Source organism: Cetorhinus maximus, unplaced genomic scaffold (genome assembly GCF_964194155.1).
Source record: "Cetorhinus maximus unplaced genomic scaffold, sCetMax3.hap1.1 HAP1_SCAFFOLD_993, whole genome shotgun sequence".
Lineage (NCBI taxonomy): Eukaryota > Metazoa > Chordata > Chondrichthyes > Lamniformes > Cetorhinidae > Cetorhinus > Cetorhinus maximus.
The window spans coordinates 51493-75459 of record NW_027596935.1 but is presented as its reverse complement, the minus strand read 5'-3'; the positions used below and the strand labels follow the sequence as shown (position 1 = coordinate 75459).

The 23967-nt window shown below is 52.9% G+C and overlaps 1 non-coding gene and 6 pseudogenes across 1 annotated transcript; all 7 read right to left on the bottom strand.

Annotated features, from left to right (window-relative positions):
- Positions 1-154: 154 nt before the first annotated feature.
- Positions 155-329, bottom strand: LOC144675405 (U2 spliceosomal RNA; annotated as a pseudogene).
- A 3354-nt stretch (positions 330-3683) lies between these two features.
- On the bottom strand, positions 3684-3857 carry LOC144675409 (U2 spliceosomal RNA; annotated as a pseudogene).
- Positions 3858-7213: 3356 nt separating this feature from the next.
- Positions 7214-7392, bottom strand: LOC144675394 (U2 spliceosomal RNA; annotated as a pseudogene).
- A 3350-nt stretch (positions 7393-10742) lies between these two features.
- On the bottom strand, positions 10743-10924 carry LOC144675401 (U2 spliceosomal RNA). Its single transcript, XR_013574951.1, has one exon. It is a non-coding gene; the product is annotated as a U2 spliceosomal RNA (small nuclear RNA).
- Positions 10925-14272: 3348 nt separating this feature from the next.
- Positions 14273-14450, bottom strand: LOC144675404 (U2 spliceosomal RNA; annotated as a pseudogene).
- A 3352-nt stretch (positions 14451-17802) lies between these two features.
- On the bottom strand, positions 17803-17976 carry LOC144675408 (U2 spliceosomal RNA; annotated as a pseudogene).
- A 3348-nt stretch (positions 17977-21324) lies between these two features.
- Positions 21325-21504, bottom strand: LOC144675396 (U2 spliceosomal RNA; annotated as a pseudogene).
- Positions 21505-23967: the final 2463 nt, after the last annotated feature.

Sequence of the window (23967 nt, the reverse complement as noted above, 5' to 3'; positions counted from 1 at the left end):
GTGTAGCTGCTGCGGGTGAGTGAGTGAGAGAGAGAGAGAGAGAGAGAGAGAGAAAGAAAGAAAGTTGGATTTTGGAACATGTACATGTTGAGAAGTAAAGAAAGCAGATGTTTGTAAGAAAACTATTTTTAGCATTGAAAATCCCCTGGAAAGGGGAGGGTGCACCGTTCCCAGAGATACTGCAATACCGGGTCGATGCGTGGAGTGGACGGAGCAAGCCCCTATTCCATCTCCCTGCTCCAAAAATCAATTTAATATATGGTCCCCAGATAAGGGACGTATCAGATATTAAACTGATAAGAACAGGTTGTTTTTTTTTGTAAAAATATACTTTATTCATAAAATATCTTCAATCACATTCAAAACCATTTCAAAAACAACATTACAAGGGTACAATCCAGGTTAAACTTTTACAAAATGTATCACCAGGTGCATCAGTACAAACAATATTACAATCATTTACAGCCTTTCATTTTGATCTGTACAGCCCGAGGGGCTCTAAACAGTTCCCAGTCTCTCGGTGCGCTGTGGTAGAAAGGTCTTAGACAGCGACCCTTCCCCATTGCGCCTTTGCGGCAGCTGCCCCAAGCTTTAGTGCGTCCCTCAGCACGTAGTCCTGGACTTTGGATTGTGCCAGTCCGCAACAATCGGTCGGGGACAACTCTTTGTGCTGGAAGACCAACAAGTTTCGGGCAGACCAAAGCGCCTCGTTCACCGAGTTGATGATCCTCCAGCTGCAGTTGATGTTTGTCTCGGTGTGTGTCCCTGGGAACAGCCCGTAGAGCACAGAGTCCTGTGTCACAGAACTGCTCGGGATGAACCTCGACAGCAACCACTGCATCTCTCTCCAGACTTTCTTTGCAAAGGCACAATCCACAAGGAGGTGGACAACGGTCTCTTCCCCACCACAGCCACCTCGAGGGCAACGTGCAGAGGGGGTGAGCTTCCTGGCGTGTAGGAAGGATCTGACGGGGAGGGCCTTTCTCACCACCAGCCAAGCTACGTCTTGGTGCTTGTTGGAAAGTTCTGGCGATGAGGCATTCTGCCAAATGACTTTGACAGTCTGCTCGGGGAACCATCCCACAGGGTCCACCCTCTCCTTATCCCTCAGGGCCTCTAGGACGTTACGTGCTGACCACTGCCTGATGGACTTGTGGTCAAAGGTGTTTTTCTGCATCAATTTTTCCACCAGGGACAGGTGGTACGGCACGGTCCAACTACTTGGGGCGTTCCGCGGCAGCGTGGCCAGACCCATCCTTCGCAACACCGGGGACAGGTAGAACCTCAGCACGTAGTGACACTTGGTGTTTGCGTACTGAGGGTCTACGCACCGCTTGATGCAGCCGCACACAAAGGTGGCCATCAGTATGAGGGCGATGTTGGGCACGTTTTTTCCCCCTTTATCTAGAGGCTTGTACATCGCGTCCCTGCGGACCCGATCCATTTTCGACCTCCAGATAAAGCGGAAGATGGCTCGAGTTATCGCCGTCGCGCAGGAGTCTGGAATGGGCCAGACCTGCGCCACGTACAGCAACAGCGAGAGTACCTCACACCTGATGACCAGGTTCTTACCCGCAATGGAGAGGGAGCTTCGATCCCACATGCCCAGTTTCCTCTTCACCATAGCCACTCGCTCCTTCCAGTTTCTAACGCATGCCCCGGTCCCTCCGAACCATATCACCAGCACCTTCAGGCCGTCAGCCCTGACAGTGAAGGGGACAAAGGATCGGTCAGCCCAGTTCCCAAAGAACATGGCCTCGCTCTTCCCACGATTTACCTTGGCTCCCGAGGCCAGTTCGAACTGGTCGCAGATGTGCATCAGTCTGCGCACCGACAGCGGATCCGAGCAGAAGACGGCGACGTCGTCCATGTACAGGGAGGCTTTTACCTGAGTGCCTCCACTGCCTGGGATCGTCACTCCTCTTATGCCCGGGTCGTTCCTGATGGACTCGGCAAAGGGTTCTATGCAACACACGAAAAGGACAGGCGAGAGAGGACAGCCCTGCCTGACTCCAGATTTAATCGGAAAGCTATCTGTTTCCCACCCATTGATTGAGACTGCGCTACTGATGTTAGTGTAGAGCAGTTGGATCCAATTTCGAATTCCCTCCCCAAAGCCCATTTTGGAGAGCACATCCCCCATGTAGGTGTGCGATATTCTGTCAAAGGCCTTCTCCTGATCCAAGCTGATGAGGCAGGTATCCACACCCCTGTCCTGTACATAGGCAATCGTATCCCTGAGCAGCGCCAGGCTGTCAGAGATCTTCCTGCCTGGCACAGAGCAGGTCTGGTCAGGGTGAATCACCAATTCCAGAGCGGATTTGACCCGGTTGGCGATGACCTTGGACAGAATCTTATAGTCCACATTCAACAGTGAAATGGGTCGCCAATTTCTAATTTCCTCCCTTTCCCCCTTGTGCTTGTAGATGAGGGTGATGATGCCTTTCCTCATGGATTCTGACATACTACCGGCCAGGAGCATACTCTCGTACACTCCTAGCAGGTCTGGCCCGATCAAGTCCCACAGAGCCCAATACAACTCCGCCGGCAAGCCGTCGCTTCCGGGGGTTTTACTCTTCTCGAAGGACTCGAGGGCCTTAGTCAGTTCGTCAGGAGTTAGCGGTTTGTCCAGGCTCTCCCGCGTACTGTGGTCTAAGACCTCCGTGATAGAGGACAGGAAGGACTGGGAGGCCGTGCTGTCCGTGGGCTTCACGTCATACAATCCGGCATAAAAGGATTTGCTGATCCTCAGAATGTCGGACCGTGATGACTTTACTGAGCCGTCTTCTTCCTTCAGGCTGCTGATCACAGAGCGCTCTCTGTGTACCTTTTGGAAGAAGAAACGTGAGCACGTCTCATCCTGCTCCACGGAGCGGACTCTGGAACGGAAGATGATCTTGGAGGCCTCCGAGGCAAAGTGCGAGGCTTGCTGGCCCTTCACCTCTTGGAGCTCCTCCTTGACATCGACCCCCATCGACTGCAGCCGCAGCAGATTCTGCATCTTTTTCTGGAGTCGGGACATTTCCCTCTGTTCCTTTCTAGCTTTCTGGGTGCCTTTGAGGATGAAAAACCTCTTGATGTTTCCCTTGATCGCTTCCCACCAGTGTGTCAGGGACTCAAAGAGGGGTTTCACGGTTCTCCAACCTTTGTAATCCCTCTTGAGCTCCTCAATGTTCTCTGGGGTCAGCAGTTGCACATTTAGCTTCCATGCCCCCCTGCCCACCCTCAGGTCCTTCTCCAAGTGGCAGTCCGCCAGTAGGAGGCAGTGGTCAGAGAAGAACACCGGCTTGACCTCGGTGGATCTGACTGTGAATGCACGGGACACAAACAGGAAGTCTATCCTGGAACGAATGGACCCGTCTGGCCGCGACCAGGTGTATCTACGCTGCGCTCCGTCTGCAGGGTTGCTGAAGACGTCGTGCAGCTTGGCATCCTTAACTGTTTCCATCAGGGATCTGGACGTAGCGTCCAATCTGCTGCCGGCCCTGCCGGCGAGTGTTGGGTGAGAGTGCGTGTTTTTTGTGTGTAGCTGCTGCGGGTGAGTGAGTGAGAGAGAGAGAGAGAGAGAGAGAGAGAGAGAGAAAGAAAGAAAGTTGGATTTTGGAACATGTACATGTTGAGAAGTAAAGAAAGCAGATGTTTGTAAGAAAACTATTTTTAGCATTGAAAATCCCCTGGAAAGGGGAGGGTGCACCGTTCCCAGAGATACTGCAATACCGGGTCGATGCGTGGAGTGGACGGAGCAAGCCCCTATTCCATCTCCCTGCTCAAAAATCAATTTAATATATGGTCCCCAGATAAGGGACGTATCAGATATTAAACTGATAAGAACAGGTTGTTTTTTTTTGTAAAAATATACTTTATTCATAAAATATCTTCAATCACATTCCAAACCATTTCAAAAACAACATTACAAGGGTACAATCCAGGTTAAACTTTTACAAAATGTATCACCAGGTGCATCAGTACAAACAATATTACAGTCATTTACAGCCTTTCATTTTGATCTGTACAGCCCGAGGGGCTCTAAACAGTTCCCAGTCTCTCGGTGCGCTGTGGTAGAAAGGTCTTAGACAGCGACCCTTCCCCATTGCGCCTTTGCGGCAGCTGCCCCAAGCTTTAGTGCGTCCCTCAGCACGTAGTCCTGGACTTTGGATTGTGCCAGTCCGCAACAATCGGTCGGGGACAACTCTTTGTGCTGGAAGACCAACAAGTTTCGGGCAGACCAAAGCGCCTCTTTCACCGAGTTGATGATCCTCCAGCTGCAGTCGATGTTTGTCTCGGTGTGTGTCCCTGGGAACAGCCCGTAGAGCACAGAGTCCTGTCTCACAGAACTGCTCGGGATGAACCTCGACAGCAACCACTGCATCTCTCTCCAGACTTTCTTTGCAAAGGCACAATCCACAAGGAGGTGGACAACGGTCTCTTCCCCACCACAGCCACCTCGAGGGCAACGTGCAGAGGGGGTGAGCTTCCTGGCGTGTAGGAAGGATCTGACGGGGAGGGCCTTTCTCACCACCAGCCAAGCTACGTCTTGGTGCTTGTTGGAAAGTTCTGGCGATGAGGCATTCTGCCAAATGACTTTGACAGTCTGCTCGGGGAACCATCCCACAGGGTCCACCCTCTCCTTATCCCTCAGGGCCTCTAGGACGTTACGTGCTGACCACTGCCTGATGGACTTGTGGTCAAAGGTGTTTTTCTGCATCAATTTTTCCACCAGGGACAGGTGGTACGGCGCGGTCCAACTACTTGGAGCGTTCCGCGGCAGCGTGGCCAGACCCATCCTTCGCAACACCGGGGACAGGTAGAACCTCAGCACGTAGTGACACTTGGTGTTTGCGTACTGAGGGTCTACGCACCGCTTGATGCAGCCGCACACAAAGGTGGCCATCAGTATGAGGGCGATGTTGGGCACGTTTTTTCCCCCTTTATCTAGAGGCTTGTACATCGCGTCCCTGCGGACACGATCCATTTTCGACCTCCAGATAAAGCGGAAGATGGCTCGAGTTATCGCCGTCGCGCAGGAGTCTGGAATGGGCCAGACCTGCGCCACGTACAGCAACAGCGAGAGTACCTCACACCTGATGACCAGGTTCTTACCCGCAACGGAGAGGGAGCTTCGATCCCACATGCCCAGTTTCCTCTTCACCATAGCCACTCGCTCCTTCCAGTTTCTAACGCATGCCCCGGTCCCTCCGAACCATATCCCCAGCACCTTCAGGCCGTCAGCCCTGACAGTGAAGGGGACAAAGGATCGGTCAGCCCAGTTCCCAAAGAACATGGCCTCGCTCTTCCCACGATTTACCTTGGCTCCCGAGGCCAGTTCGAACTGGTCGCAGATGTGCATCAGTCTGCGCACCGACAGCGGATCCGAGCAGAAGACGGCGACGTCGTCCATGTACAGGGAGGCTTTTACCTGAGTGCCTCCACTGCCTGGGATCGTCACTCCTCTTATGCCCGGATCCTTCCTGATGGACTCGGCAAAGGGTTCTATGCAACACACGAAAAGGACAGGCGAGAGAGGGCAGCCCTGCCTGACTCCAGATTTAATCGGAAAGCTATCCGTTTCCCACCCATTGATTGAGACTGCGCTACTGATGTTAGTGTAGAGCAGTTGGATCCAATTTCGAATTCCCTCCCCAAACCCCATTTTGGAGCGCACATCCCCCATGTAGGTGTGCGATATTCTGTCAAAGGCCTTCTCCTGATCCAAGCTGATGAGGCAGGTATCCACCCCCCTGTCCTGTACATAGGCAATCATATCCCTGAGCAGCGCCAGGCTGTCAGAGATCTTCCTGCCTGGCACAGAGCAGGTCTGGTCAGGGTGAATCACCAATTCCAGAGCGGATTTGACCCGGTTGGCGATGATCTTGGACAGAATCTTATAGTCCACATTCAACAGTGAAATGGGTCGCCAATTTCTAATTTCCTCCCTTTCCCCCTTGTGCTTGTAGATGAGGGTGATGATGCCTTTCCTCATGGATTCTGACATACTACCGGCCAGGAGCATACTCTCGTACACTCCTAGCAGGTCTGGGCCGATCAAGTCCCACAGAGCCGAATACAACTCCGTCGGCAAGCCGTCGCTTCCGGGGGTTTTACTCTTCTCCAAGGACTCGAGGGCCTTAGTCAGTTCTTCAGGAGTTAGCGGTTTGTCCAGGCTCTCCCGCGTACTGTGGTCTAAGACCTCCGTGATAGAGGACAGGAAGGACTGGGAGGCCGTGCTGTCCGTGGGCTTCACGTCATACAATCCGGCATAAAAGGATTTGCTGATCCTCAGAATGTCGGACCGTGATGACTTTACTGAGCCGTCTTCTTCCTTCAGGCTGCTGATCACAGAGCGCTCTCTGTGTACCTTTTGGAAGAAGAAACGTGAGCACGTCTCATCCTGCTCCATGGAGCGGACTCTGGAACGGAAGATGATCTTGGAGGCCTCCGAGGCAAAGTGCGAGGCTTGCTGGCCCTTCACCTCTTGGAGCTCCTCCTTGACATCGACCCCCATCGACTGCAGCCGCAGCAGATTCTGCATCTTTTTCTGGAGTCGGGACATTTCCCTCTGTTCCTTTCTAGCTTTCTGGGTGCCTTTGAGGATGAAAAACCTCTTGATGCTTCCCTTGATCGCTTCCCACCAGTGTGTCAGGGACTCAAAGAGGGGTTTCACGGTTCTCCAACCTTTGTAATCCCTCTTGAGCTCCTCAATGTTCTCTGGGGTCAGCAGTTGCACATTTAGCTTCCATGCCCCCCTGCCCACCCTCAGGTCCTTCTCCAAGTGGCAGTCCGCCAGTAGGAGGCAGTGGTCAGAGAAGAACACCGGCTTGACCTCGGTGGATCTGACTGTGAATGCACGGGACACAAACAGGAAGTCTATCCTGGAACGAATGGACCCGTCTGGCCGCGACCAGGTGTATCTACGCTGCGCTCCGTCTGCAGGGTTGCTGAAGACGTCGTGCAGCTTGGCATCCTTAACTGTTTCCATCAGGGATCTGGACGTAGCGTCCAATCTGCTGCCGGCCCTGCCAGCGAGTGTTGGGTGAGAGTGCGTGTTTTTTGTGTGTAGCTGCTGCGGGTGAGTGAGTGAGTGAGAGAGAGAGAGAGAGAGAGAGAGAGAGAGAAAGAAAGAAAGTTGGATTTTGGAACATGTACATGTTGAGAAGTAAAGAAAGCAGATGTTTGTAAGAAAACTATTTTTAGCATTGAAAATCCCCTGGAAAGGGGAGGGTGCACCGTTCCCAGAGATACTGCAATACCGGGTCGATGCGTGGAGTGGACGGAGCAAGCCCCTATTCCATCTCCCTGCTCCAAAAATCAATTTAATATATGGTCCCCAGATAAGGGACGTATCAGATATTAAACTGATAAGAACAGATTTTTTTTTTTTTTTTGTAAAAATATACTTTATTCATAAAATATCTTCAATCACATTCAAAACCATTTCAAAAACAACATTACAAGGGTACAATCCAGGTTAAACTTTTACAAAATGTATCACCAGGTGCATCAGTACAAACAATATTACACTCATTTACAGCCTTTCATTTTGATCTGTACAGCCCGAGGGGCTCTAAACAGTTCCCAGTCTCTCGGTGCGCTGTGGTAGAAAGGTCTTAGACAGCGACCCTTCCCCATTGCGCCTTTGCGGCAGCTGCCCCAAGCTTTAGTGCGTCCCTCAGCACGTAGTCCTGGACTTTGGATTGTGCCAGTCCGCAACAATCGGTCGGGGACAACTCTTTGTGCTGGAAGACCAACAAGTTTCGGGCAGACCAAAGCGCCTCTTTCACTGAGTTGATGATCCTCCAGCTGCAGTTGATGTTTGTCTCGGTGTGTGTACCTGGGAACAGCCCGTAGAGCACAGAGTCCTGTCTCACAGAGCTGCTCGGGATGAACCTCGACAGCAACCACTGCATCTCTCTCCAGACTTTCTTTGCAAAGGCACAATCCACAAGGAGGTGAACAACGGTCTCTTCCCCACCACAGCCACCTCGAGGGCAACGTGCACAGGGGGTGAGCTTCCTGGCGTGTAGGAAGGATCTGACGGGGAGGGCCTTTCTCACCACCAGCCAAGCTACGTCTTGGTGCTTGTTGGAAAGTTCTGGCGATGAGGCATTCTGCCAAATGACTTTGACAGTCTGCTCGGGGAACCATCCCACAGGGTCCACCCTCTCCTTATCCCTCAGGGCCTCTAGGACGTTACGTGCTGACCACTGCCTGATGGACTTGTGGTCAAAGGTGTTTTTCTGCATCAATTTTTCCACCAGGGACAGGTGGTACGGCACGGTCCAACTACTTGGAGCGTTCCGCGGCAGCGTGGCCAGACCCATCCTTCGCAACACCGGGGACAGGTAGAACCTCAGCACGTAGTGACACTTGGTGTTTGCGTACTGAGGGTCTACGCACCGCTTGATGCAGCCGCACACAAAGGTGGCCATCAGGATGAGGGCGATGTTGGGCACGTTTTTTCCCAATTTATCTAGAGGCTTGTACATCGCGTCCCTGCGGACACGATCCATTTTCGACCTCCAGATAAAGCGGAAGATGGCTCGAGTGATCGCCGTCGCGCAGGAGTCTGGAATGGGCCAGACCTGCGCCACGTACAGCAACAGCGAGAGTACCTCACACCTGATGACCAGGTTCTTACCCGCAATGGAGAGGGAGCGTCGCTCCCACATGCCCAGTTTCCTCTTCACCATAGCCACTCGCTCCTTCCAGTTTCTAACGCATGCCCCGGTCCCTCCGAACCATATCCCCAGCACCCGCAGGCCGTCAGCCCTGACAGTGAAGGGGACAAAGGATCGGTCAGCCCAGTTCCCAAAGAACATGGCCTCGCTCTTCCCACGATTTACCTGGGCTCCCGAGGCCAGTTCGAACTGGTCGCAGATGTGCATCAGTCTGCGCACCGACAGCGGATCCGAGCAGAAGACGGCGACGTCGTCCATGTACAGGGAGGCTTTTACCTGAGTGCCTCCACTGCCTGGGATCGTCACTCCTCTTATGCCCGGATCCTTCCTGATGGACTCGGCAAAGGGTTCTATGCAACACACGAAAAGGACAGGCGAGAGAGGACAGCCCTGCCTGACTCCAGATTTAATCGGAAAGCTATCTGTTTCCCACCCAATGATTGACACTGCGCTACTGATGTTAGTGTAGAGCAGTTGGATCCAATTTCGAATTCCCTCCCCAAAGCCCATTTTGGAGAGCACATCCCCCATGTAGGTGTGCGATATTCTGTCAAAGGCCTTCTCCTGATCCAAGCTGATGAGGCAGGTATCCACACCCCTGTCCTGTACATAGGCAATCGTATCCCTGAGCAGCGCCAGGCTGTCAGAGATCTTCCTGCCTGGCACAGAGCAGGTCTGGTCAGGGTGAATCACCAATTCCAGAGCGGATTTGACCCGGTTGGCGATGACCTTGGACAGAATCTTATAGTCCGCATTCAACAGTGAAATGGGTCGCCAATTTCTAATTTCCTCCCTTTCCCCCTTGTGCTTGTAGATGAGGGTGATGATGCCTTTCCTCATGGATTCTGACATACTACCGGCCAGGAGCATACTCTCGTACACTCCTAGCAGGTCTGGCCCGATCAAGTCCCACAGAGCCCAATACAACTCCGCCGGCAAGCCGTCGCTTCCGGAGGTTTTACTCTTCTCGAAGGACTCGAGGGCCTTAGTCAGTTCGTCAGGAGTTAGCGGTTTGTCCAGGCTCTCCCGCGTACTGTGGTCTAAGACCTCCGTGATAGAGGACAGGAAGGACTGGGAGGCCGTGCTGTCCGTGGGCTTCACGTCATACAGTCCGGCATAAAAGGATTTGCTGATCCTCAGAATGTCGGACCGTGATGACTTTACTGAGCCGTCTTCTTCCTTCAGGCTGCTGATCACAGAGCGCTCTCTGTGTACCTTTTGGAAGAAGAAACGTGAGCACGTCTCATCCTGCTCCACGGAGCGGACTCTGGAACGGAAGATGATCTTGGAGGCCTCCGAGGCAAAGTGCGAGGCTTGCTGGCCCTTCACCTCTTGGAGCTCCTCCTTGACATCGACCCCCATCGACTGCAGCCGCAGCAGATTCTGCATCTTTTTCTGGAGTCGGGACATTTCCCTCTGTTCCTTTCTAGCTTTCTGGGTGCCTTTGAGGATGAAAAACCTCTTGATGCTTCCCTTGATCGCTTCCCACCAGTGTGTCAGGGACTCAAAGAGGGGTTTCACGGTTCTCCAACCTTTGTAATCCCTCTTGAGCTCCTCAATGTTCTCTGGGGTCAGCAGTTGCACATTTAGCTTCCATGCCCCCCTGCCCACCCTCAGGTCTTCCTCCAAGTGGCAGTCCGCCAGTAGGAGGCAGTGGTCAGAGAAGAACACCGGCTTGACCTCGGTGGATCTGACTGTGAATGCACGGGACACAAACAGGAAGTCTATCCTGGAACGAATGGACCCGTCTGGCCGCGACCAGGTGTATCTACGCTGCGCTCCGTCTGCAGGGTTGCTGAAGACGTCGTGCAGCTTGGCATCCTTAACTGTTTCCATCAGGGATCTGGACGTAGCGTCCAATCTGCTGCCGGCCCTGCCGGCGAGTGTTGGGTGAGAGTGCGTGTTTTTTGTGTGTAGCTGCTGCGGGTGAGTGAGTGAGAGAGAGAGAGAGAGAGAGAGAGAGAGAAAGAAAGAAAGTTGGATTTTGGAACATGTACATGTTGAGAAGTAAAGAAAGCAGATGTTTGTAAGAAAACTATTTTTAGCATTGAAAATCCCCTGGAAAGGGGAGGGTGCACCGTTCCCAGAGATACTGCAATACCGGGTCGATGCGTGGAGTGGACGGAGCAAGCCCCTATTCCATCTCCCTGCTCCAAAAATCAATTTAATATATGGTCCCCAGATAAGGGACGTATCAGATATTAAACTGATAAGAACAGATTTTTTTTTTTTTTTTTTTGTAAAAATATACTTTATTCATAAAATATCTTCAATCACATTCCAAACCATTTCAAAAACAACATTACAAGGGTACAATCCAGGTTAAACTTTTACAAAATGTATCACCAGGTGCATCAGTACAAACAATATTACAATCATTTACAGCCTTTCATTTTGATCTGTACAGCCCGAGGGGCTCTAAACAGTTCCCAGTCTCTCGGTGCGCTGTGGTAGAAAGGTCTTAGACAGCGACCCTTCCCCATTGCGCCTTTGCGGCAGCTGCCCCAAGCTTTAGTGCGTCCCTCAGCACGTAGTCCTGGACTTTGGATTGTGCCAGTCCGCAACAATCGGTCGGGGACAACTCTTTGTGCTGGAAGACCAACAAGTTTCGGGCAGACCAAAGCGCCTCGTTCACCGAGTTGATGATCCTCCAGCTGCAGTTGATGTTTGTCTCGGTGTGTGTCCCTGGGAACAGCCCGTAGAGCACAGAGTCCTGTGTCACAGAACTGCTCGGGATGAACCTCGACAGCAACCACTGCATCTCTCTCCAGACTTTCTTTGCAAAGGCACAATCCACAAGGAGGTGGACAACGGTCTCTTCCCCACCACAGCCACCTCGAGGGCAACGTGCAGAGGGGGTGAGCTTCCTGGCGTGTAGGAAGGATCTGACGGGGAGGGCCTTTCTCACCACCAGCCAAGCTACGTCTTGGTGCTTGTTGGAAAGTTCTGGCGATGAGGCATTCTGCCAAATGACTTTGACAGTCTGCTCGGGGAACCATCCCACAGGGTCCACCCTCTCCTTATCCCTCAGGGCCTCTAGGACGTTACGTGCTGACCACTGCCTGATGGACTTGTGGTCAAAGGTGTTTTTCTGCATCAATTTTTCCACCAGGGACAGGTGGTACGGCACGGTCCAACTACTTGGAGCGTTCCGCGGCAGCGTGGCCAGACCCATCCTTCGCAACACCGGGGACAGGTAGAACATCAGCACGTAGTGACACTTGGTGTTTGCGTACTGAGGGTCTACGCACCGCTTGATGCAGCCGCACACAAAGGTGGCCATCAGTATGAGGGCGATGTTGGGCACGTTTTTTCCCCCTTTATCTAGAGGCTTGTACATCGCGTCCCTGCGGACACGATCCATTTTCGACCTCCAGATAAAGCGGAAGATGGCTCGAGTTATCGCCGTCGCGCAGGAGTCTGGAATGGGCCAGACCTGCGCCACGTACAGCAACAGCGAGAGTACCTCACACCTGATGACCAGGTTCTTACCCGCAATGGAGAGGGAGCGTCGATCCCACATGCCCAGTTTCCTCTTCACCATAGCCACTCGCTCCTTCCAGTTTCTAACGCATGCCCCGGTCCCTCCGAATCATATCCCCAGCACCTTCAGGCCGTCAGCCCTGACAGTGAAGGGGACAAAGGATCGGTCAGCCCAGTTCCCAAAGAACATGGCCTCGCTCTTCCCACGATTTACCTTGGCTCCCGAGGCCAGTTCGAACTGGTCGCAGATGTGCATCAGTCTGCGCACCGACAGCGGATCCGAGCAGAAGACGGCGACGTCGTCCATGTACAGGGAGGCTTTTACCTGAGTGCCTCCACTGCCTGGGATCGTCACTCCTCTTATGCCCGGATCCTTCCTGATGGACTCGGCAAAGGGTTCTATGCAACACACGAAAAGGACAGGCGAGAGAGGACAGCCCTGCCTGACTCCAGATTTAATCGGAAAGCTATCTGTTTCCCACCCATTGATTGAGACTGCGCTACTGATGTTAGTGTAGAGCAGTTGGATCCAATTTCGAATTCCCTCCCCAAACCCCATTTTGGAGAGCACATCCCCCATGTAGGTGTGCGATATTCTGTCAAAGGCCTTCTCCTGATCCAAGCTGATGAGGCAGGTATCCACACCCCTGTCCTGTACATAGGCAATCGTATCCCTGAGCAGCGCCAGGCTGTCAGAGATCTTCCTGCCTGGCACAGAGCAGGTCTGGTCAGGGTGAATCACCAATTCCAGAGCGGATTTGACCCGGTTGGCGATGACCTTGGACAGAATCTTATAGTCCAAATTCAACAGTGAAATGGGTCGCCAATTTCTAATTTCCTCCCTTTCCCCCTTGTGCTTGTAGATGAGGGTGATGATGCCTTTCCTCATGGATTCTGACATACTACCGGCCAGGAGCATACTCTCGTACACTCCTAGCAGGTCTGGCCCGATCAAGTCCCACAGAGCCCAATACAACTGCGTCGGCAAGCCGTCGCTTCCGGGGGTTTTACTCTTCTCGAAGGACTCGAGGGCCTTAGTCAGTTCGTCAGGAGTTAGCGGTTTGTCCAGGCTCTCCCGCGTACTGTGGTCTAAGACCTCCGTGATAGAGGACAGGAAGGACTGGGAGGCCGTGCTGTCCGTGGGCTTCACGTCATACAGTCCGGCATAAAAGGATTTGCTGATCCTCACAATGTCGGACCGTGATGACTTTACTGAGCCGTCTTCTTCCTTCAGGCTGCTGATCACAGAGCGCTCTCTGTGTACCTTTTGGAAGAAGAAACGTGAGCACGTCTCATCCTGCTCCATGGAGCGGACTCTGGAACGGAAGATGATCTTGGAGGCCTCCGAGGCAAAGTGCGAGGCTTGCTGGCCCTTCACCTCTTGGAGCTCCTCCTTGACATCGACCCCCATCGACTGCAGCCGCAGCAGATTCTGCATCTTTATCTGGAGTCGGGACATTTCCCTCTGTTCCTTTCTAGCTTTCTGGGTGCCTTTGAGGATGAAAAACCTCTTGATGCTTCCCTTGATCGCTTCCCACCAGTGTGTCAGGGACTCAAAGAGGGGTTTCACGGTTCTCCAACCTTTGTAATCCCTCTTGAGCTCCTCAATGTTCTCTGGGGTCAGCAGTTGCACATTTAGCTTCCATGCCCCCCTGCCCACCCTCAGGTCCTTCTCCAAGTGGCAGTCCGCCAGTAGGAGGCAGTGGTCAGAGAAGAACACCGGCTTGACCTCGGTGGATCTGACTGTGAATGCACGGGACACAAACAGGAAGTCTATCCTGGAACGAATGGACCCGTCTGGCCGCGACCAGGTGTATCTACGCTGCGCTCCGTCTGCAGGGTTGCTGAAGACGTCGTGCAGCTTGGCATCCTTAACTGTTTCCATCAGGGATCTGGACGTAGCGTCCAATCTGCTGCCGGCCCTGCCGGCGAGTGTTGGGTGAGAGTGCGTGTTTTTTGTGTGTAGCTGCTGCGGGTGAGTGAGTGAGAGAGAGAGAGAGAGAGAGAGAGAGAAAGAAAGAAAGTTGGATTTTGGAACATGTACATGTTGAGAAGTAAAGAAAGCAGATGTTTGTAAGAAAACTATTTTTAGCATTGAAAATCCCCTGGAAAGGGGAGGGTGCACCGTTCCCAGAGATACTGCAATACCGGGTCGATGCGTGGAGTGGACGGAGCAAGCCCCTATTCCATCTCCCTGCTCCAAAAATCAATTTAATATATGGTCCCCAGATAAGGGACGTATCAGATATTAAACTGATAAGAACAGATTTTTTTTTTTTTTTGTAAAAATATACTTTATTCATAAAATATCTTCAATCACATTCCAAACCATTTCAAAAACAACATTACAAGGGTACAATCCAGGTTAAACTTTTACAAAATGTATCACCAGGTGCATCAGTACAAACAATATTACAGTCATTTACAGCCTTTCATTTTGATCTGTACAGCCCGAGGGGCTCTAAACAGTTCCCAGTCTCTCGGTGCGCTGTGGTAGAAAGGTCTTAGACAGCGACCCTTCCCCATTGCGCCTTTGCGGCAGCTGCCCCAAGCTTTAGTGCGTCCCTCAGCACGTAGTCCTGGACTTTGGATTGTGCCAGTCCGCAACAATCGGTCGGGGACAACTCTTTGTGCTGGAAGACCAACAAGTTTCGGGCAGACCAAAGCGCCTCTTTCACCGAGTTGATGATCCTCCAGCTGCAGTCGATGTTTGTCTCGGTGTGTGTCCCTGGGAACAGCCCGTAGAGCACAGAGTCCTGTCTCACAGAACTGCTCGGGATGAACCTCGACAGCAACCACTGCATCTCTCTCCAGACTTTCTTTGCAAAGGCACAATCCACAAGGAGGTGGACAACGGTCTCTTCCCCACCACAGCCACCTCGAGGGCAACGTGCAGAGGGGGTGAGCTTCCTGGCGTGTAGGAAGGATCTGACGGGGAGGGCCTTTCTCACCACCAGCCAAGCTACGTCTTGGTGCTTGTTGGAAAGTTCTGGCGATGAGGCATTCTGCCAAATGACTTTGACAGTCTGCTCGGGGAACCATCCCACAGGGTCCACCCTCTCCTTATCCCTCAGGGCCTCTAGGACGTTACGTGCTGACCACTGCCTGATGGACTTGTGGTCAAAGGTGTTTTTCTGCATCAATTTTTCCACCAGGGACAGGTGGTACGGCGCGGTCCAACTACTTGGAGCGTTCCGCGGCAGCGTGGCCAGACCCATCCTTCGCAACACCGGGGACAGGTAGAACCTCAGCACGTAGTGACACTTGGTGTTTGCGTACTGAGGGTCTACGCACCGCTTGATGCAGCCGCACACAAAGGTGGCCATCAGTATGAGGGCGATGTTGGGCACGTTTTTTCCCCCTTTATCTAGAGGCTTGTACATCGCGTCCCTGCGGACACGATCCATTTTCGACCTCCAGATAAAGCGGAAGATGGCTCGAGTTATCGCCGTCGCGCAGGAGTCTGGAATGGGCCAGACCTGCGCCACGTACAGCAACAGCGAGAGTACCTCACACCTGATGACCAGGTTCTTACCCGCAACGGAGAGGGAGCGTCGATCCCACATGCCCAGTTTCCTCTTCACCATAGCCACTCGCTCCTTCCAGTTTCTAACGCATGCCCCGGTCCCTCCGAACCATATCCCCAGCACCTTCAGGCCGTCAGCCCTGACAGTGAAGGGGACAAAGGATCGGTCAGCCCAGTTCCCAAAGAACATGGCCTCGCTCTTCCCACGATTTACCTTGGCTCCCGAGGCCAGTTCGAACTGGTCGCAGATGTGCATCAGTCTGCGCACCGACAGCGGATCCGAGCAGAAGACGGCGACGTCGTCCATGTACAGGGAGGCTTTTACCTGAGTGCCTCCACTGCCTGGGATCGTCACTCCTCTTATGCCCGGATCCTTCCTGATGGACTCGGCAAAGGGTTCTATGCAACACACGAAAAGGACAGGCGAGAGAGGACAGCCCTGCCTGACTCCAGATTTGATCGGGAAGCTATCTGTTTCCCACCCAATGATTGACACTGCGCTACTGATGTTAGTGTAGAGCAGTTGGATCCAATTTCGAATTCCCTCCCCAAACCCCATTTTGGAGAGCACATCCCCCATGTAGGTGTGCGATATTCTGTCAAAGGCCTTCTCCTGATCCAAGCTGATGAGGCAGGTATCCACACCCCTGTCCTGTACATAGGCAATCGTATCCCTGAGCAGCGCCAGGCTGTCAGAGATCTTCCTGCCTGGCACAGAGCAGGTCTGGTCAGGGTGAATCACCAATTCCAGAGCGGATTTGACCCGATTGGCGATGACCTTGGACAGAATCTTATAGTCCACATTCAACAGTGAAATGGGTCGCCAATTTCTAATTTCCTCCCTTTCCCCCTTGTGCTTGTAGATGAGGGTGATGATGCCTTTCCTCATGGATTCTGACATACTACCGGCCAGGAGCATACTCTCGTACACTCCTAGCAGGTCTGGCCCGATCAAGTCCCACAGAGCCCAATACAACTCCGCCGGCAAGCCGTCGCTTCCGGGGGTTTTACTCTTCTCGAAGGACTCGAGGGCCTTAGTCAGTTCGTCAGGAGTTAGCGGTTTGTCCAGGCTCTCCCGCGTACTGTGGTCTAAGACCTCCGTGATAGAGGACAGGAAGGACTGGGAGGCCGTGCTGTCCGTGGGCTTCACGTCATACAATCCGGCATAAAAGGATTTGCTGATCCTCAGAATGTCGGACCGTGATGACTTTACTGAGCCGTCTTCTTCCTTCAGGCTGCTGATCACAGAGCGCTCTCTGTGTACCTTTTGGAAGAAGAAACGTGAGCACGTCTCATCCTGCTCCACGGAGCGGACTCTGGAACGGAAGATGATCTTGGAGGCCTCCGAGGCAAAGTGCGAGGCTTGCTGGCCCTTCACCTCTTGGAGCTCCTCCTTGACATCGACCCCCATCGACTGCAGCCGCAGCAGATTCTGCATCTTTTTCTGGAGTCGGGACATTTCCCTCTGTTCCTTTCTAGCTTTCTGGGTGCCTTTGAGGATGAAAAACCTCTTGATGTTTCCCTTGATCGCTTCCCACCAGTGTGTCAGGGACTCAAAGAGGGGTTTCACGGTTCTCCAACCTTTGTAATCCCTCTTGAGCTCCTCAATGTTCTCTGGGGTCAGCAGTTGCACATTTAGCTTCCATGCCCCCCTGCCCACCCTCAGGTCCTTCTCCAAGTGGCAGTCCGCCAGTAGGAGGCAGTGGTCAGAGAAGAACACCGGCTTGACCTCGGTGGATCTGACTGTGAATGCACGGGACACAAACAGGAAGTCTATCCTGGAACGAATGGACCCGTCTGGCCGCGACCAGGTGTATCTACGCTGCGCTCCGTCTGCAGGGTTGCTGAAGACGTCGTGCAGCTTGGCATCCTTAACTGTTTCCATCAGGGATCTGGACGTAGCGTCCAATCTGCTGCCGGCCCTGCCGGCGAGTGTTGGGTGAGAGTGCGTGTTTTTTGTGTGTAGCTGCTGCGGGTGAGTGAGTGAGAGAGAGAGAGAGAGAGAGAGAGAGAGAGAAAGAAAGAAAGTTGGATTTTGGAACATGTACATGTTGAGAAGTAAAGAAAGCAGATGTTTGTAAGAAAACTATTTTTAGCATTGAAAATCCCCTGGAAAGGGGAGGGTGCACCGTTCCCAGAGATACTGCAATACCGGGTCGATGCGTGGAGTGGACGGAGCAAGCCCCTATTCCATCTCCCTGCTCAAAAATCAATTTAATATATGGTCCCCAGATAAGGGACGTATCAGATATTAAACTGATAAGAACAGGTTGTTTTTTTTTGTAAAAATATACTTTATTCATAAAATATCTTCAATCACATTCCAAACCATTTCAAAAACAACATTACAAGGGTACAATCCAGGTTAAACTTTTACAAAATGTATCACCAGGTGCATCAGTACAAACAATATTACAGTCATTTACAGCCTTTCATTTTGATCTGTACAGCCCGAGGGGCTCTAAACAGTTCCCAGTCTCTCGGTGCGCTGTGGTAGAAAGGTCTTAGACAGCGACCCTTCCCCATTGCGCCTTTGCGGCAGCTGCCCCAAGCTTTAGTGCGTCCCTCAGCACGTAGTCCTGGACTTTGGATTGTGCCAGTCCGCAACAATCGGTCGGGGACAACTCTTTGTGCTGGAAGACCAACAAGTTTCGGGCAGACCAAAGCGCCTCTTTCACCGAGTTGATGATCCTCCAGCTGCAGTCGATGTTTGTCTCGGTGTGTGTCCCTGGGAACAGCCCGTAGAGCACAGAGTCCTGTCTCACAGAACTGCTCGGGATGAACCTCGACAGCAACCACTGCATCTCTCTCCAGACTTTCTTTGCAAAGGCACAATCCACAAGGAGGTGGACAACGGTCTCTTCCCCACCACAGCCACCTCGAGGGCAACGTGCAGAGGGGGTGAGCTTCCTGGCGTGTAGGAAGGATCTGACGGGGAGGGCCTTTCTCACCACCAGCCAAGCTACGTCTTGGTGCTTGTTGGAAAGTTCTGGCGATGAGGCATTCTGCCAAATGACTTTGACAGTCTGCTCGGGGAACCATCCCACAGGGTCCACCCTCTCCTTATCCCTCAGGGCCTCTAGGACGTTACGTGCTGACCACTGCCTGATGGACTTGTGGTCAAAGGTGTTTTTCTGCATCAATTTTTCCACCAGGGACAGGTGGTACGGCGCGGTCCAACTACTTGGAGCGTTCCGCGGCAGCGTGGCCAGACCCATCCTTCGCAACACCGGGGACAGGTAGAACCTCAGCACGTAGTGACACTTGGTGTTTGCGTACTGAGGGTCTACGCACCGCTTGATGCAGCCGCACACAAAGGTGGCCATCAGTATGAGGGCGATGTTGGGCACGTTTTTTCCCCCTTTATCTAGAGGCTTGTACATCGCGTCCCTGCGGACACGATCCATTTTCGACCTCCAGATAAAGCGGAAGATGGCTCGAGTTATCGCCGTCGCGCAGGAGTCTGGAATGGGCCAGACCTGCGCCACGTACAGCAACAGCGAGAGTACCTCACACCTGATGACCAGGTTCTTACCCGCAACGGAGAGGGAGCGTCGATCCCACATGCCCAGTTTCCTCTTCACCATAGCCACTCGCTCCTTCCAGTTTCTAACGCATGCCCCGGTCCCTCCGAACCATATCCCCAGCACCTTCAGGCCGTCAGCCCTGACAGTGAAGGGGACAAAGGATCGGTCAGCCCAGTTCCCAAAGAACATGGCCTCGCTCTTCCCACGATTTACCTTGGCTCCCGAGGCCAGTTCGAACTGGTCGCAGATGTGCATCAGTCTGCGCACCGACAGCGGATCCGAGCAGAAGACGGCGACGTCGTCCATGTACAGGGAGGCTTTTACCTGAGTGCCTCCACTGCCTGGGATCGTCACTCCTCTTATGCCCGGATCCTTCCTGATGGACTCGGCAAAGGGTTCTATGCAACACACGAAAAGGACAGGCGAGAGAGGACAGCCCTGCCTGACTCCAGATTTGATCGGGAAGCTATCTGTTTCCCACCCATTGATTGAGACTGCGCTACTGATGTTAGTGTAGAGCAGTTGGATCCAATTTCGAATTCCCTCCCCAAACCCCATTTTGGAGAGCACATCCCCCATGTAGGTGTGCGATATTCTGTCAAAGGCCTTCTCCTGATCCAAGCTGATGAGGCAGGTATCCACACCCCTGTCCTGTACATAGGCAATCGTATCCCTGAGCAGCGCCAGGCTGTCAGAGATCTTCCTGCCTGGCACAGAGCAGGTCTGGTCAGGGTGAATCACCAATTCCAGAGCGGATTTGACCCGATTGGCGATGACCTTGGACAGAATCTTATAGTCCACATTCAACAGTGAAATGGGTCGCCAATTTCTAATTTCCTCCCTTTCCCCCTTGTGCTTGTAGATGAGGGTGATGATGCCTTTCCTCATGGATTCTGACATACTACCGGCCAGGAGCATTCTCTCGTACACTCCTAGCAGGTCTGGCCCGATCAAGTCCCACAGAGCCCAATACAACTCCGCCGGCAAGCCGTCGCTTCCGGGGGTTTTATTCTTCTCGAAGGACTCGAGGGCCTTAGTCAGTTCGTCAGGAGTTAGCGGTTTGTCCAGGCTCTCCCGCGTACTGTGGTCTAAGACCTCCGTGATAGAGGACAGGAAGGACTGGGAGGCCGTGCTGTCCGTGGGCTTCACGTCATACAATCCGGCATAAAAGGATTTGCTGATCCTCAGAATGTCGGACCGTGATGACTTTACTGAGCCGTCTTCTTCCTTCAGGCTGCTGATCACAGAGCGCTCTCTGTGTACCTTTTGGAAGAAGAAACGTGAGCACGTCTCATCCTGCTCCACGGAGCGGACTCTGGAACGGAAGATGATCTTGGAGGCCTCCGAGGCAAAGTGCGAGGCTTGCTGGCCCTTCACCTCTTGGAGCTCCTCCTTGACATCGACCCCCATCGACTGCAGCCGCAGCAGATTCTGCATCTTTTTCTGGAGTCGGGACATTTCCCTCTGTTCCTTTCTAGCTTTCTGGGTGCCTTTGAGGATGAAAAACCTCTTGATGCTTCCCTTGGTCACTTCCCACCAGTGTGTCAGGGACTCAAAGAGGGGTTTCACGGTTCTCCAACCTTTGTAATCCCTCTTGAGCTCCTCAATGTTCTCTGGGGTCAGCAGTTGCACATTTAGCTTCCATGCCCCCCTGCCCACCCTCAGGTCTTCCTCCAAGTGGCAGTCCGCCAGTAGGAGGCAGTGGTCAGAGAAGAACACCGGCTTGACCTCGGTGGATCTGACTGTGAATGCACGGGACACAAACAGGAAGTCTATCCTGGAACGAATGGACCCGTCTGGCCGCGACCAGGTGTATCTACGCTGCGCTCCGTCTGCAGGGTTGCTGAAGACGTCGTGCAGCTTGGCATCCTTAACTGTTTCCATCAGGGATCTGGACGTAGCGTCCAATCTGCTGCCGGCCCTGCCGGCGAGTGTTGGGTGAGAGTGCGTGTTTTTTGTGTGTAGCTGCTGCGGGTGAGTGAGTGAGAGAGAGAGAGAGAGAGAGAGAGAGAAAGAAAGAAAGTTGGATTTTGGAACATGTACATGTTGAGAAGTAAAGAAAGCAGATGTTTGTAAGAAAACTATTTTTAGCATTGAAAATCCCCTGGAAAGGGGAGGGTGCACCGTTCCCAGAGATACTGCAATACCGGGTCGATGCGTGGAGTGGACGGAGCAAGCCCCTATTCCATCTCCCTGCTCCAAAAATCAATTTAATATATGGTCCCCAGATAAGGGACGTATCAGATATTAAACTGATAAGAACAGATTTTTTTTTTTTTTTTTGTAAAAATATACTTTATTCATAAAATATCTTCAATCACATTCCAAACCATTTCAAAAACAACATTACAAGGGTACAATCCAGGTTAAACTTTTACAAAATGTATCACCAGGTGCATCAGTACAAACAATATTACAATCATTTACAGCCTTTCATTTTGATCTGTACAGCCCGAGGGGCTCTAAACAGTTCCCAGTCTCTCGGTGCGCTGTGGTAGAAAGGTCTTAGACAGCGACCCTTCCCCATTGCGCCTTTGCGGCAGCTGCCCCAAGCTTTAGTGCGTCCCTCAGCACGTAGTCCTGGACTTTGGATTGTGCCAGTCCGCAACAATCGGTCGGGGACAACTCTTTGTGCTGGAAGACCAACAAGTTTCGGGCAGACCAAAGCGCCTCGTTCACCGAGTTGATGATCCTCCAGCTGCAGTTGATGTTTGTCTCGGTGTGTGTCCCTGGGAACAGCCCGTAGAGCACAGAGTCCTGTGTCACAGAACTGCTCGGGATGAACCTCGACAGCAACCACTGCATCTCTCTCCAGACTTTCTTTGCAAAGGCACAATCCACAAGGAGGTGGACAACGGTCTCTTCCCCACCACAGCCACCTCGAGGGCAACGTGCAGAGGGGGTGAGCTTCCTGGCGTGTAGGAAGGATCTGACGGGGAGGGCCTTTCTCACCACCAGCCAAGCTACGTCTTGGTGCTTGTTGGAAAGTTCTGGCGATGAGGCATTCTGCCAAATGACTTTGACAGTCTGCTCGGGGAACCATCCCACAGGGTCCACCCTCTCCTTATCCCTCAGGGCCTCTAGGACGTTACGTGCTGACCACTGCCTGATGGACTTGTGGTCAAAGGTGTTTTTCTGCATCAATTTTTCCACCAGGGACAGGTGGTACGGCACGGTCCAACTACTTGGAGCGTTCCGCGGCAGCGTGGCCAGACCCATCCTTCGCAACACCGGGGACAGGTAGAACCTCAGCACGTAGTGACACTTGGTGTTTGCGTACTGAGGGTCTACGCACCGCTTGATGCAGCCGCACACAAAGGTGGCCATCAGTATGAGGGCGATGTTGGGCACGTTTTTTCCCCCTTTATCTAGAGGCTTGTACATCGCGTCCCTGCGGACCCGATCCATTTTCGACCTCCAGATAAAGCGGAAGATGGCTCGAGTTATCGCCGTCGCGCAGGAGTCTGGAATGGGCCAGACCTGCGCCACGTACAGCAACAGCGAGAGTACCTCACACCTGATGACCAGGTTCTTACCCGCAATGGAGAGGGAGCGTCGATCCCACATGCCCAGTTTCCTCTTCACCATAGCCACTCGCTCCTTCCAGTTTCTAACGCATGCCCCGGTCCCTCCGAACCATATCCCCAGCACCTTCAGGCCGTCAGCCCTGACAGTGAAGGGGACAAAGGATCGGTCAGCCCAGTTCCCAAAGAACATGGCCTCGCTCTTCCCACGATTTACCTTGGCTCCCGAGGCCAGTTCGAACTGGTCGCAGATGTGCATCAGTCTGCGCACCGACAGCGGATCCGAGCAGAAGACGGCGACGTCGTCCATGTACAGGGAGGCTTTTACCTGAGTGCCTCCACTGCCTGGGATCGTCACTCCTCTTATGCCCGGGTCGTTCCTGATGGACTCGGCAAAGGGTTCTATGCAACACACGAAAAGGACAGGCGAGAGAGGACAGCCCTGCCTGACTCCAGATTTAATCGGAAAGCTATCTGTTTCCCACCCATTGATTGAGACTGCGCTACTGATGTTAGTGTAGAGCAGTTGGATCCAATTTCGAATTCCCTCCCCAAAGCCCATTTTGGAGAGCACATCCCCCATGTAGGTGTGCGATATTCTGTCAAAGGCCTTCTCCTGATCCAAGCTGATGAGGCAGGTATCCACACCCCTGTCCTGTACATAGGCAATCGTATCCCTGAGCAGCGCCAGGCTGTCAGAGATCTTCCTGCCTGGCACAGAGCAGGTCTGGTCAGGGTGAATCACCAATTCCAGAGCGGATTTGACCCGGTTGGCGATGACCTTGGACAGAATCTTATAGTCCTCATTCAACAGTGAAATGGGTCGCCAATTTCTAATTTCCTCCCTTTCCCCCTTGTGCTTGTAGATGAGGGTGATGATGCCTTTCCTCATGGATTCTGACATGCTGCCGGCCAGGAGCATACTCTCGTACACTCCTAGCAGGTCTGGCCCGATCAAGTCCCACAGAGCCCAATACAACTCCGCCGGCAAGCCGTCGCTTCCGGGGGTTTTACTCTTCTCGAAGGACTCGAGGGCCTTAGTCAGTTCGTCAGGAGTTAGCGGTTTGTCCAGGCTCTCCCGCGTACTGTGGTCTAAGACCTCCGTGATAGAGGACAGGAAGGACTGGGAGGCCGTGCTGTCCGTGGGCTTCACGTCATACAATCCGGCATAAAAGGATTTGCTGATCCTCAGAATGTCGGACCGTGATGACTTTACTGAGCCGTCTTCTTCC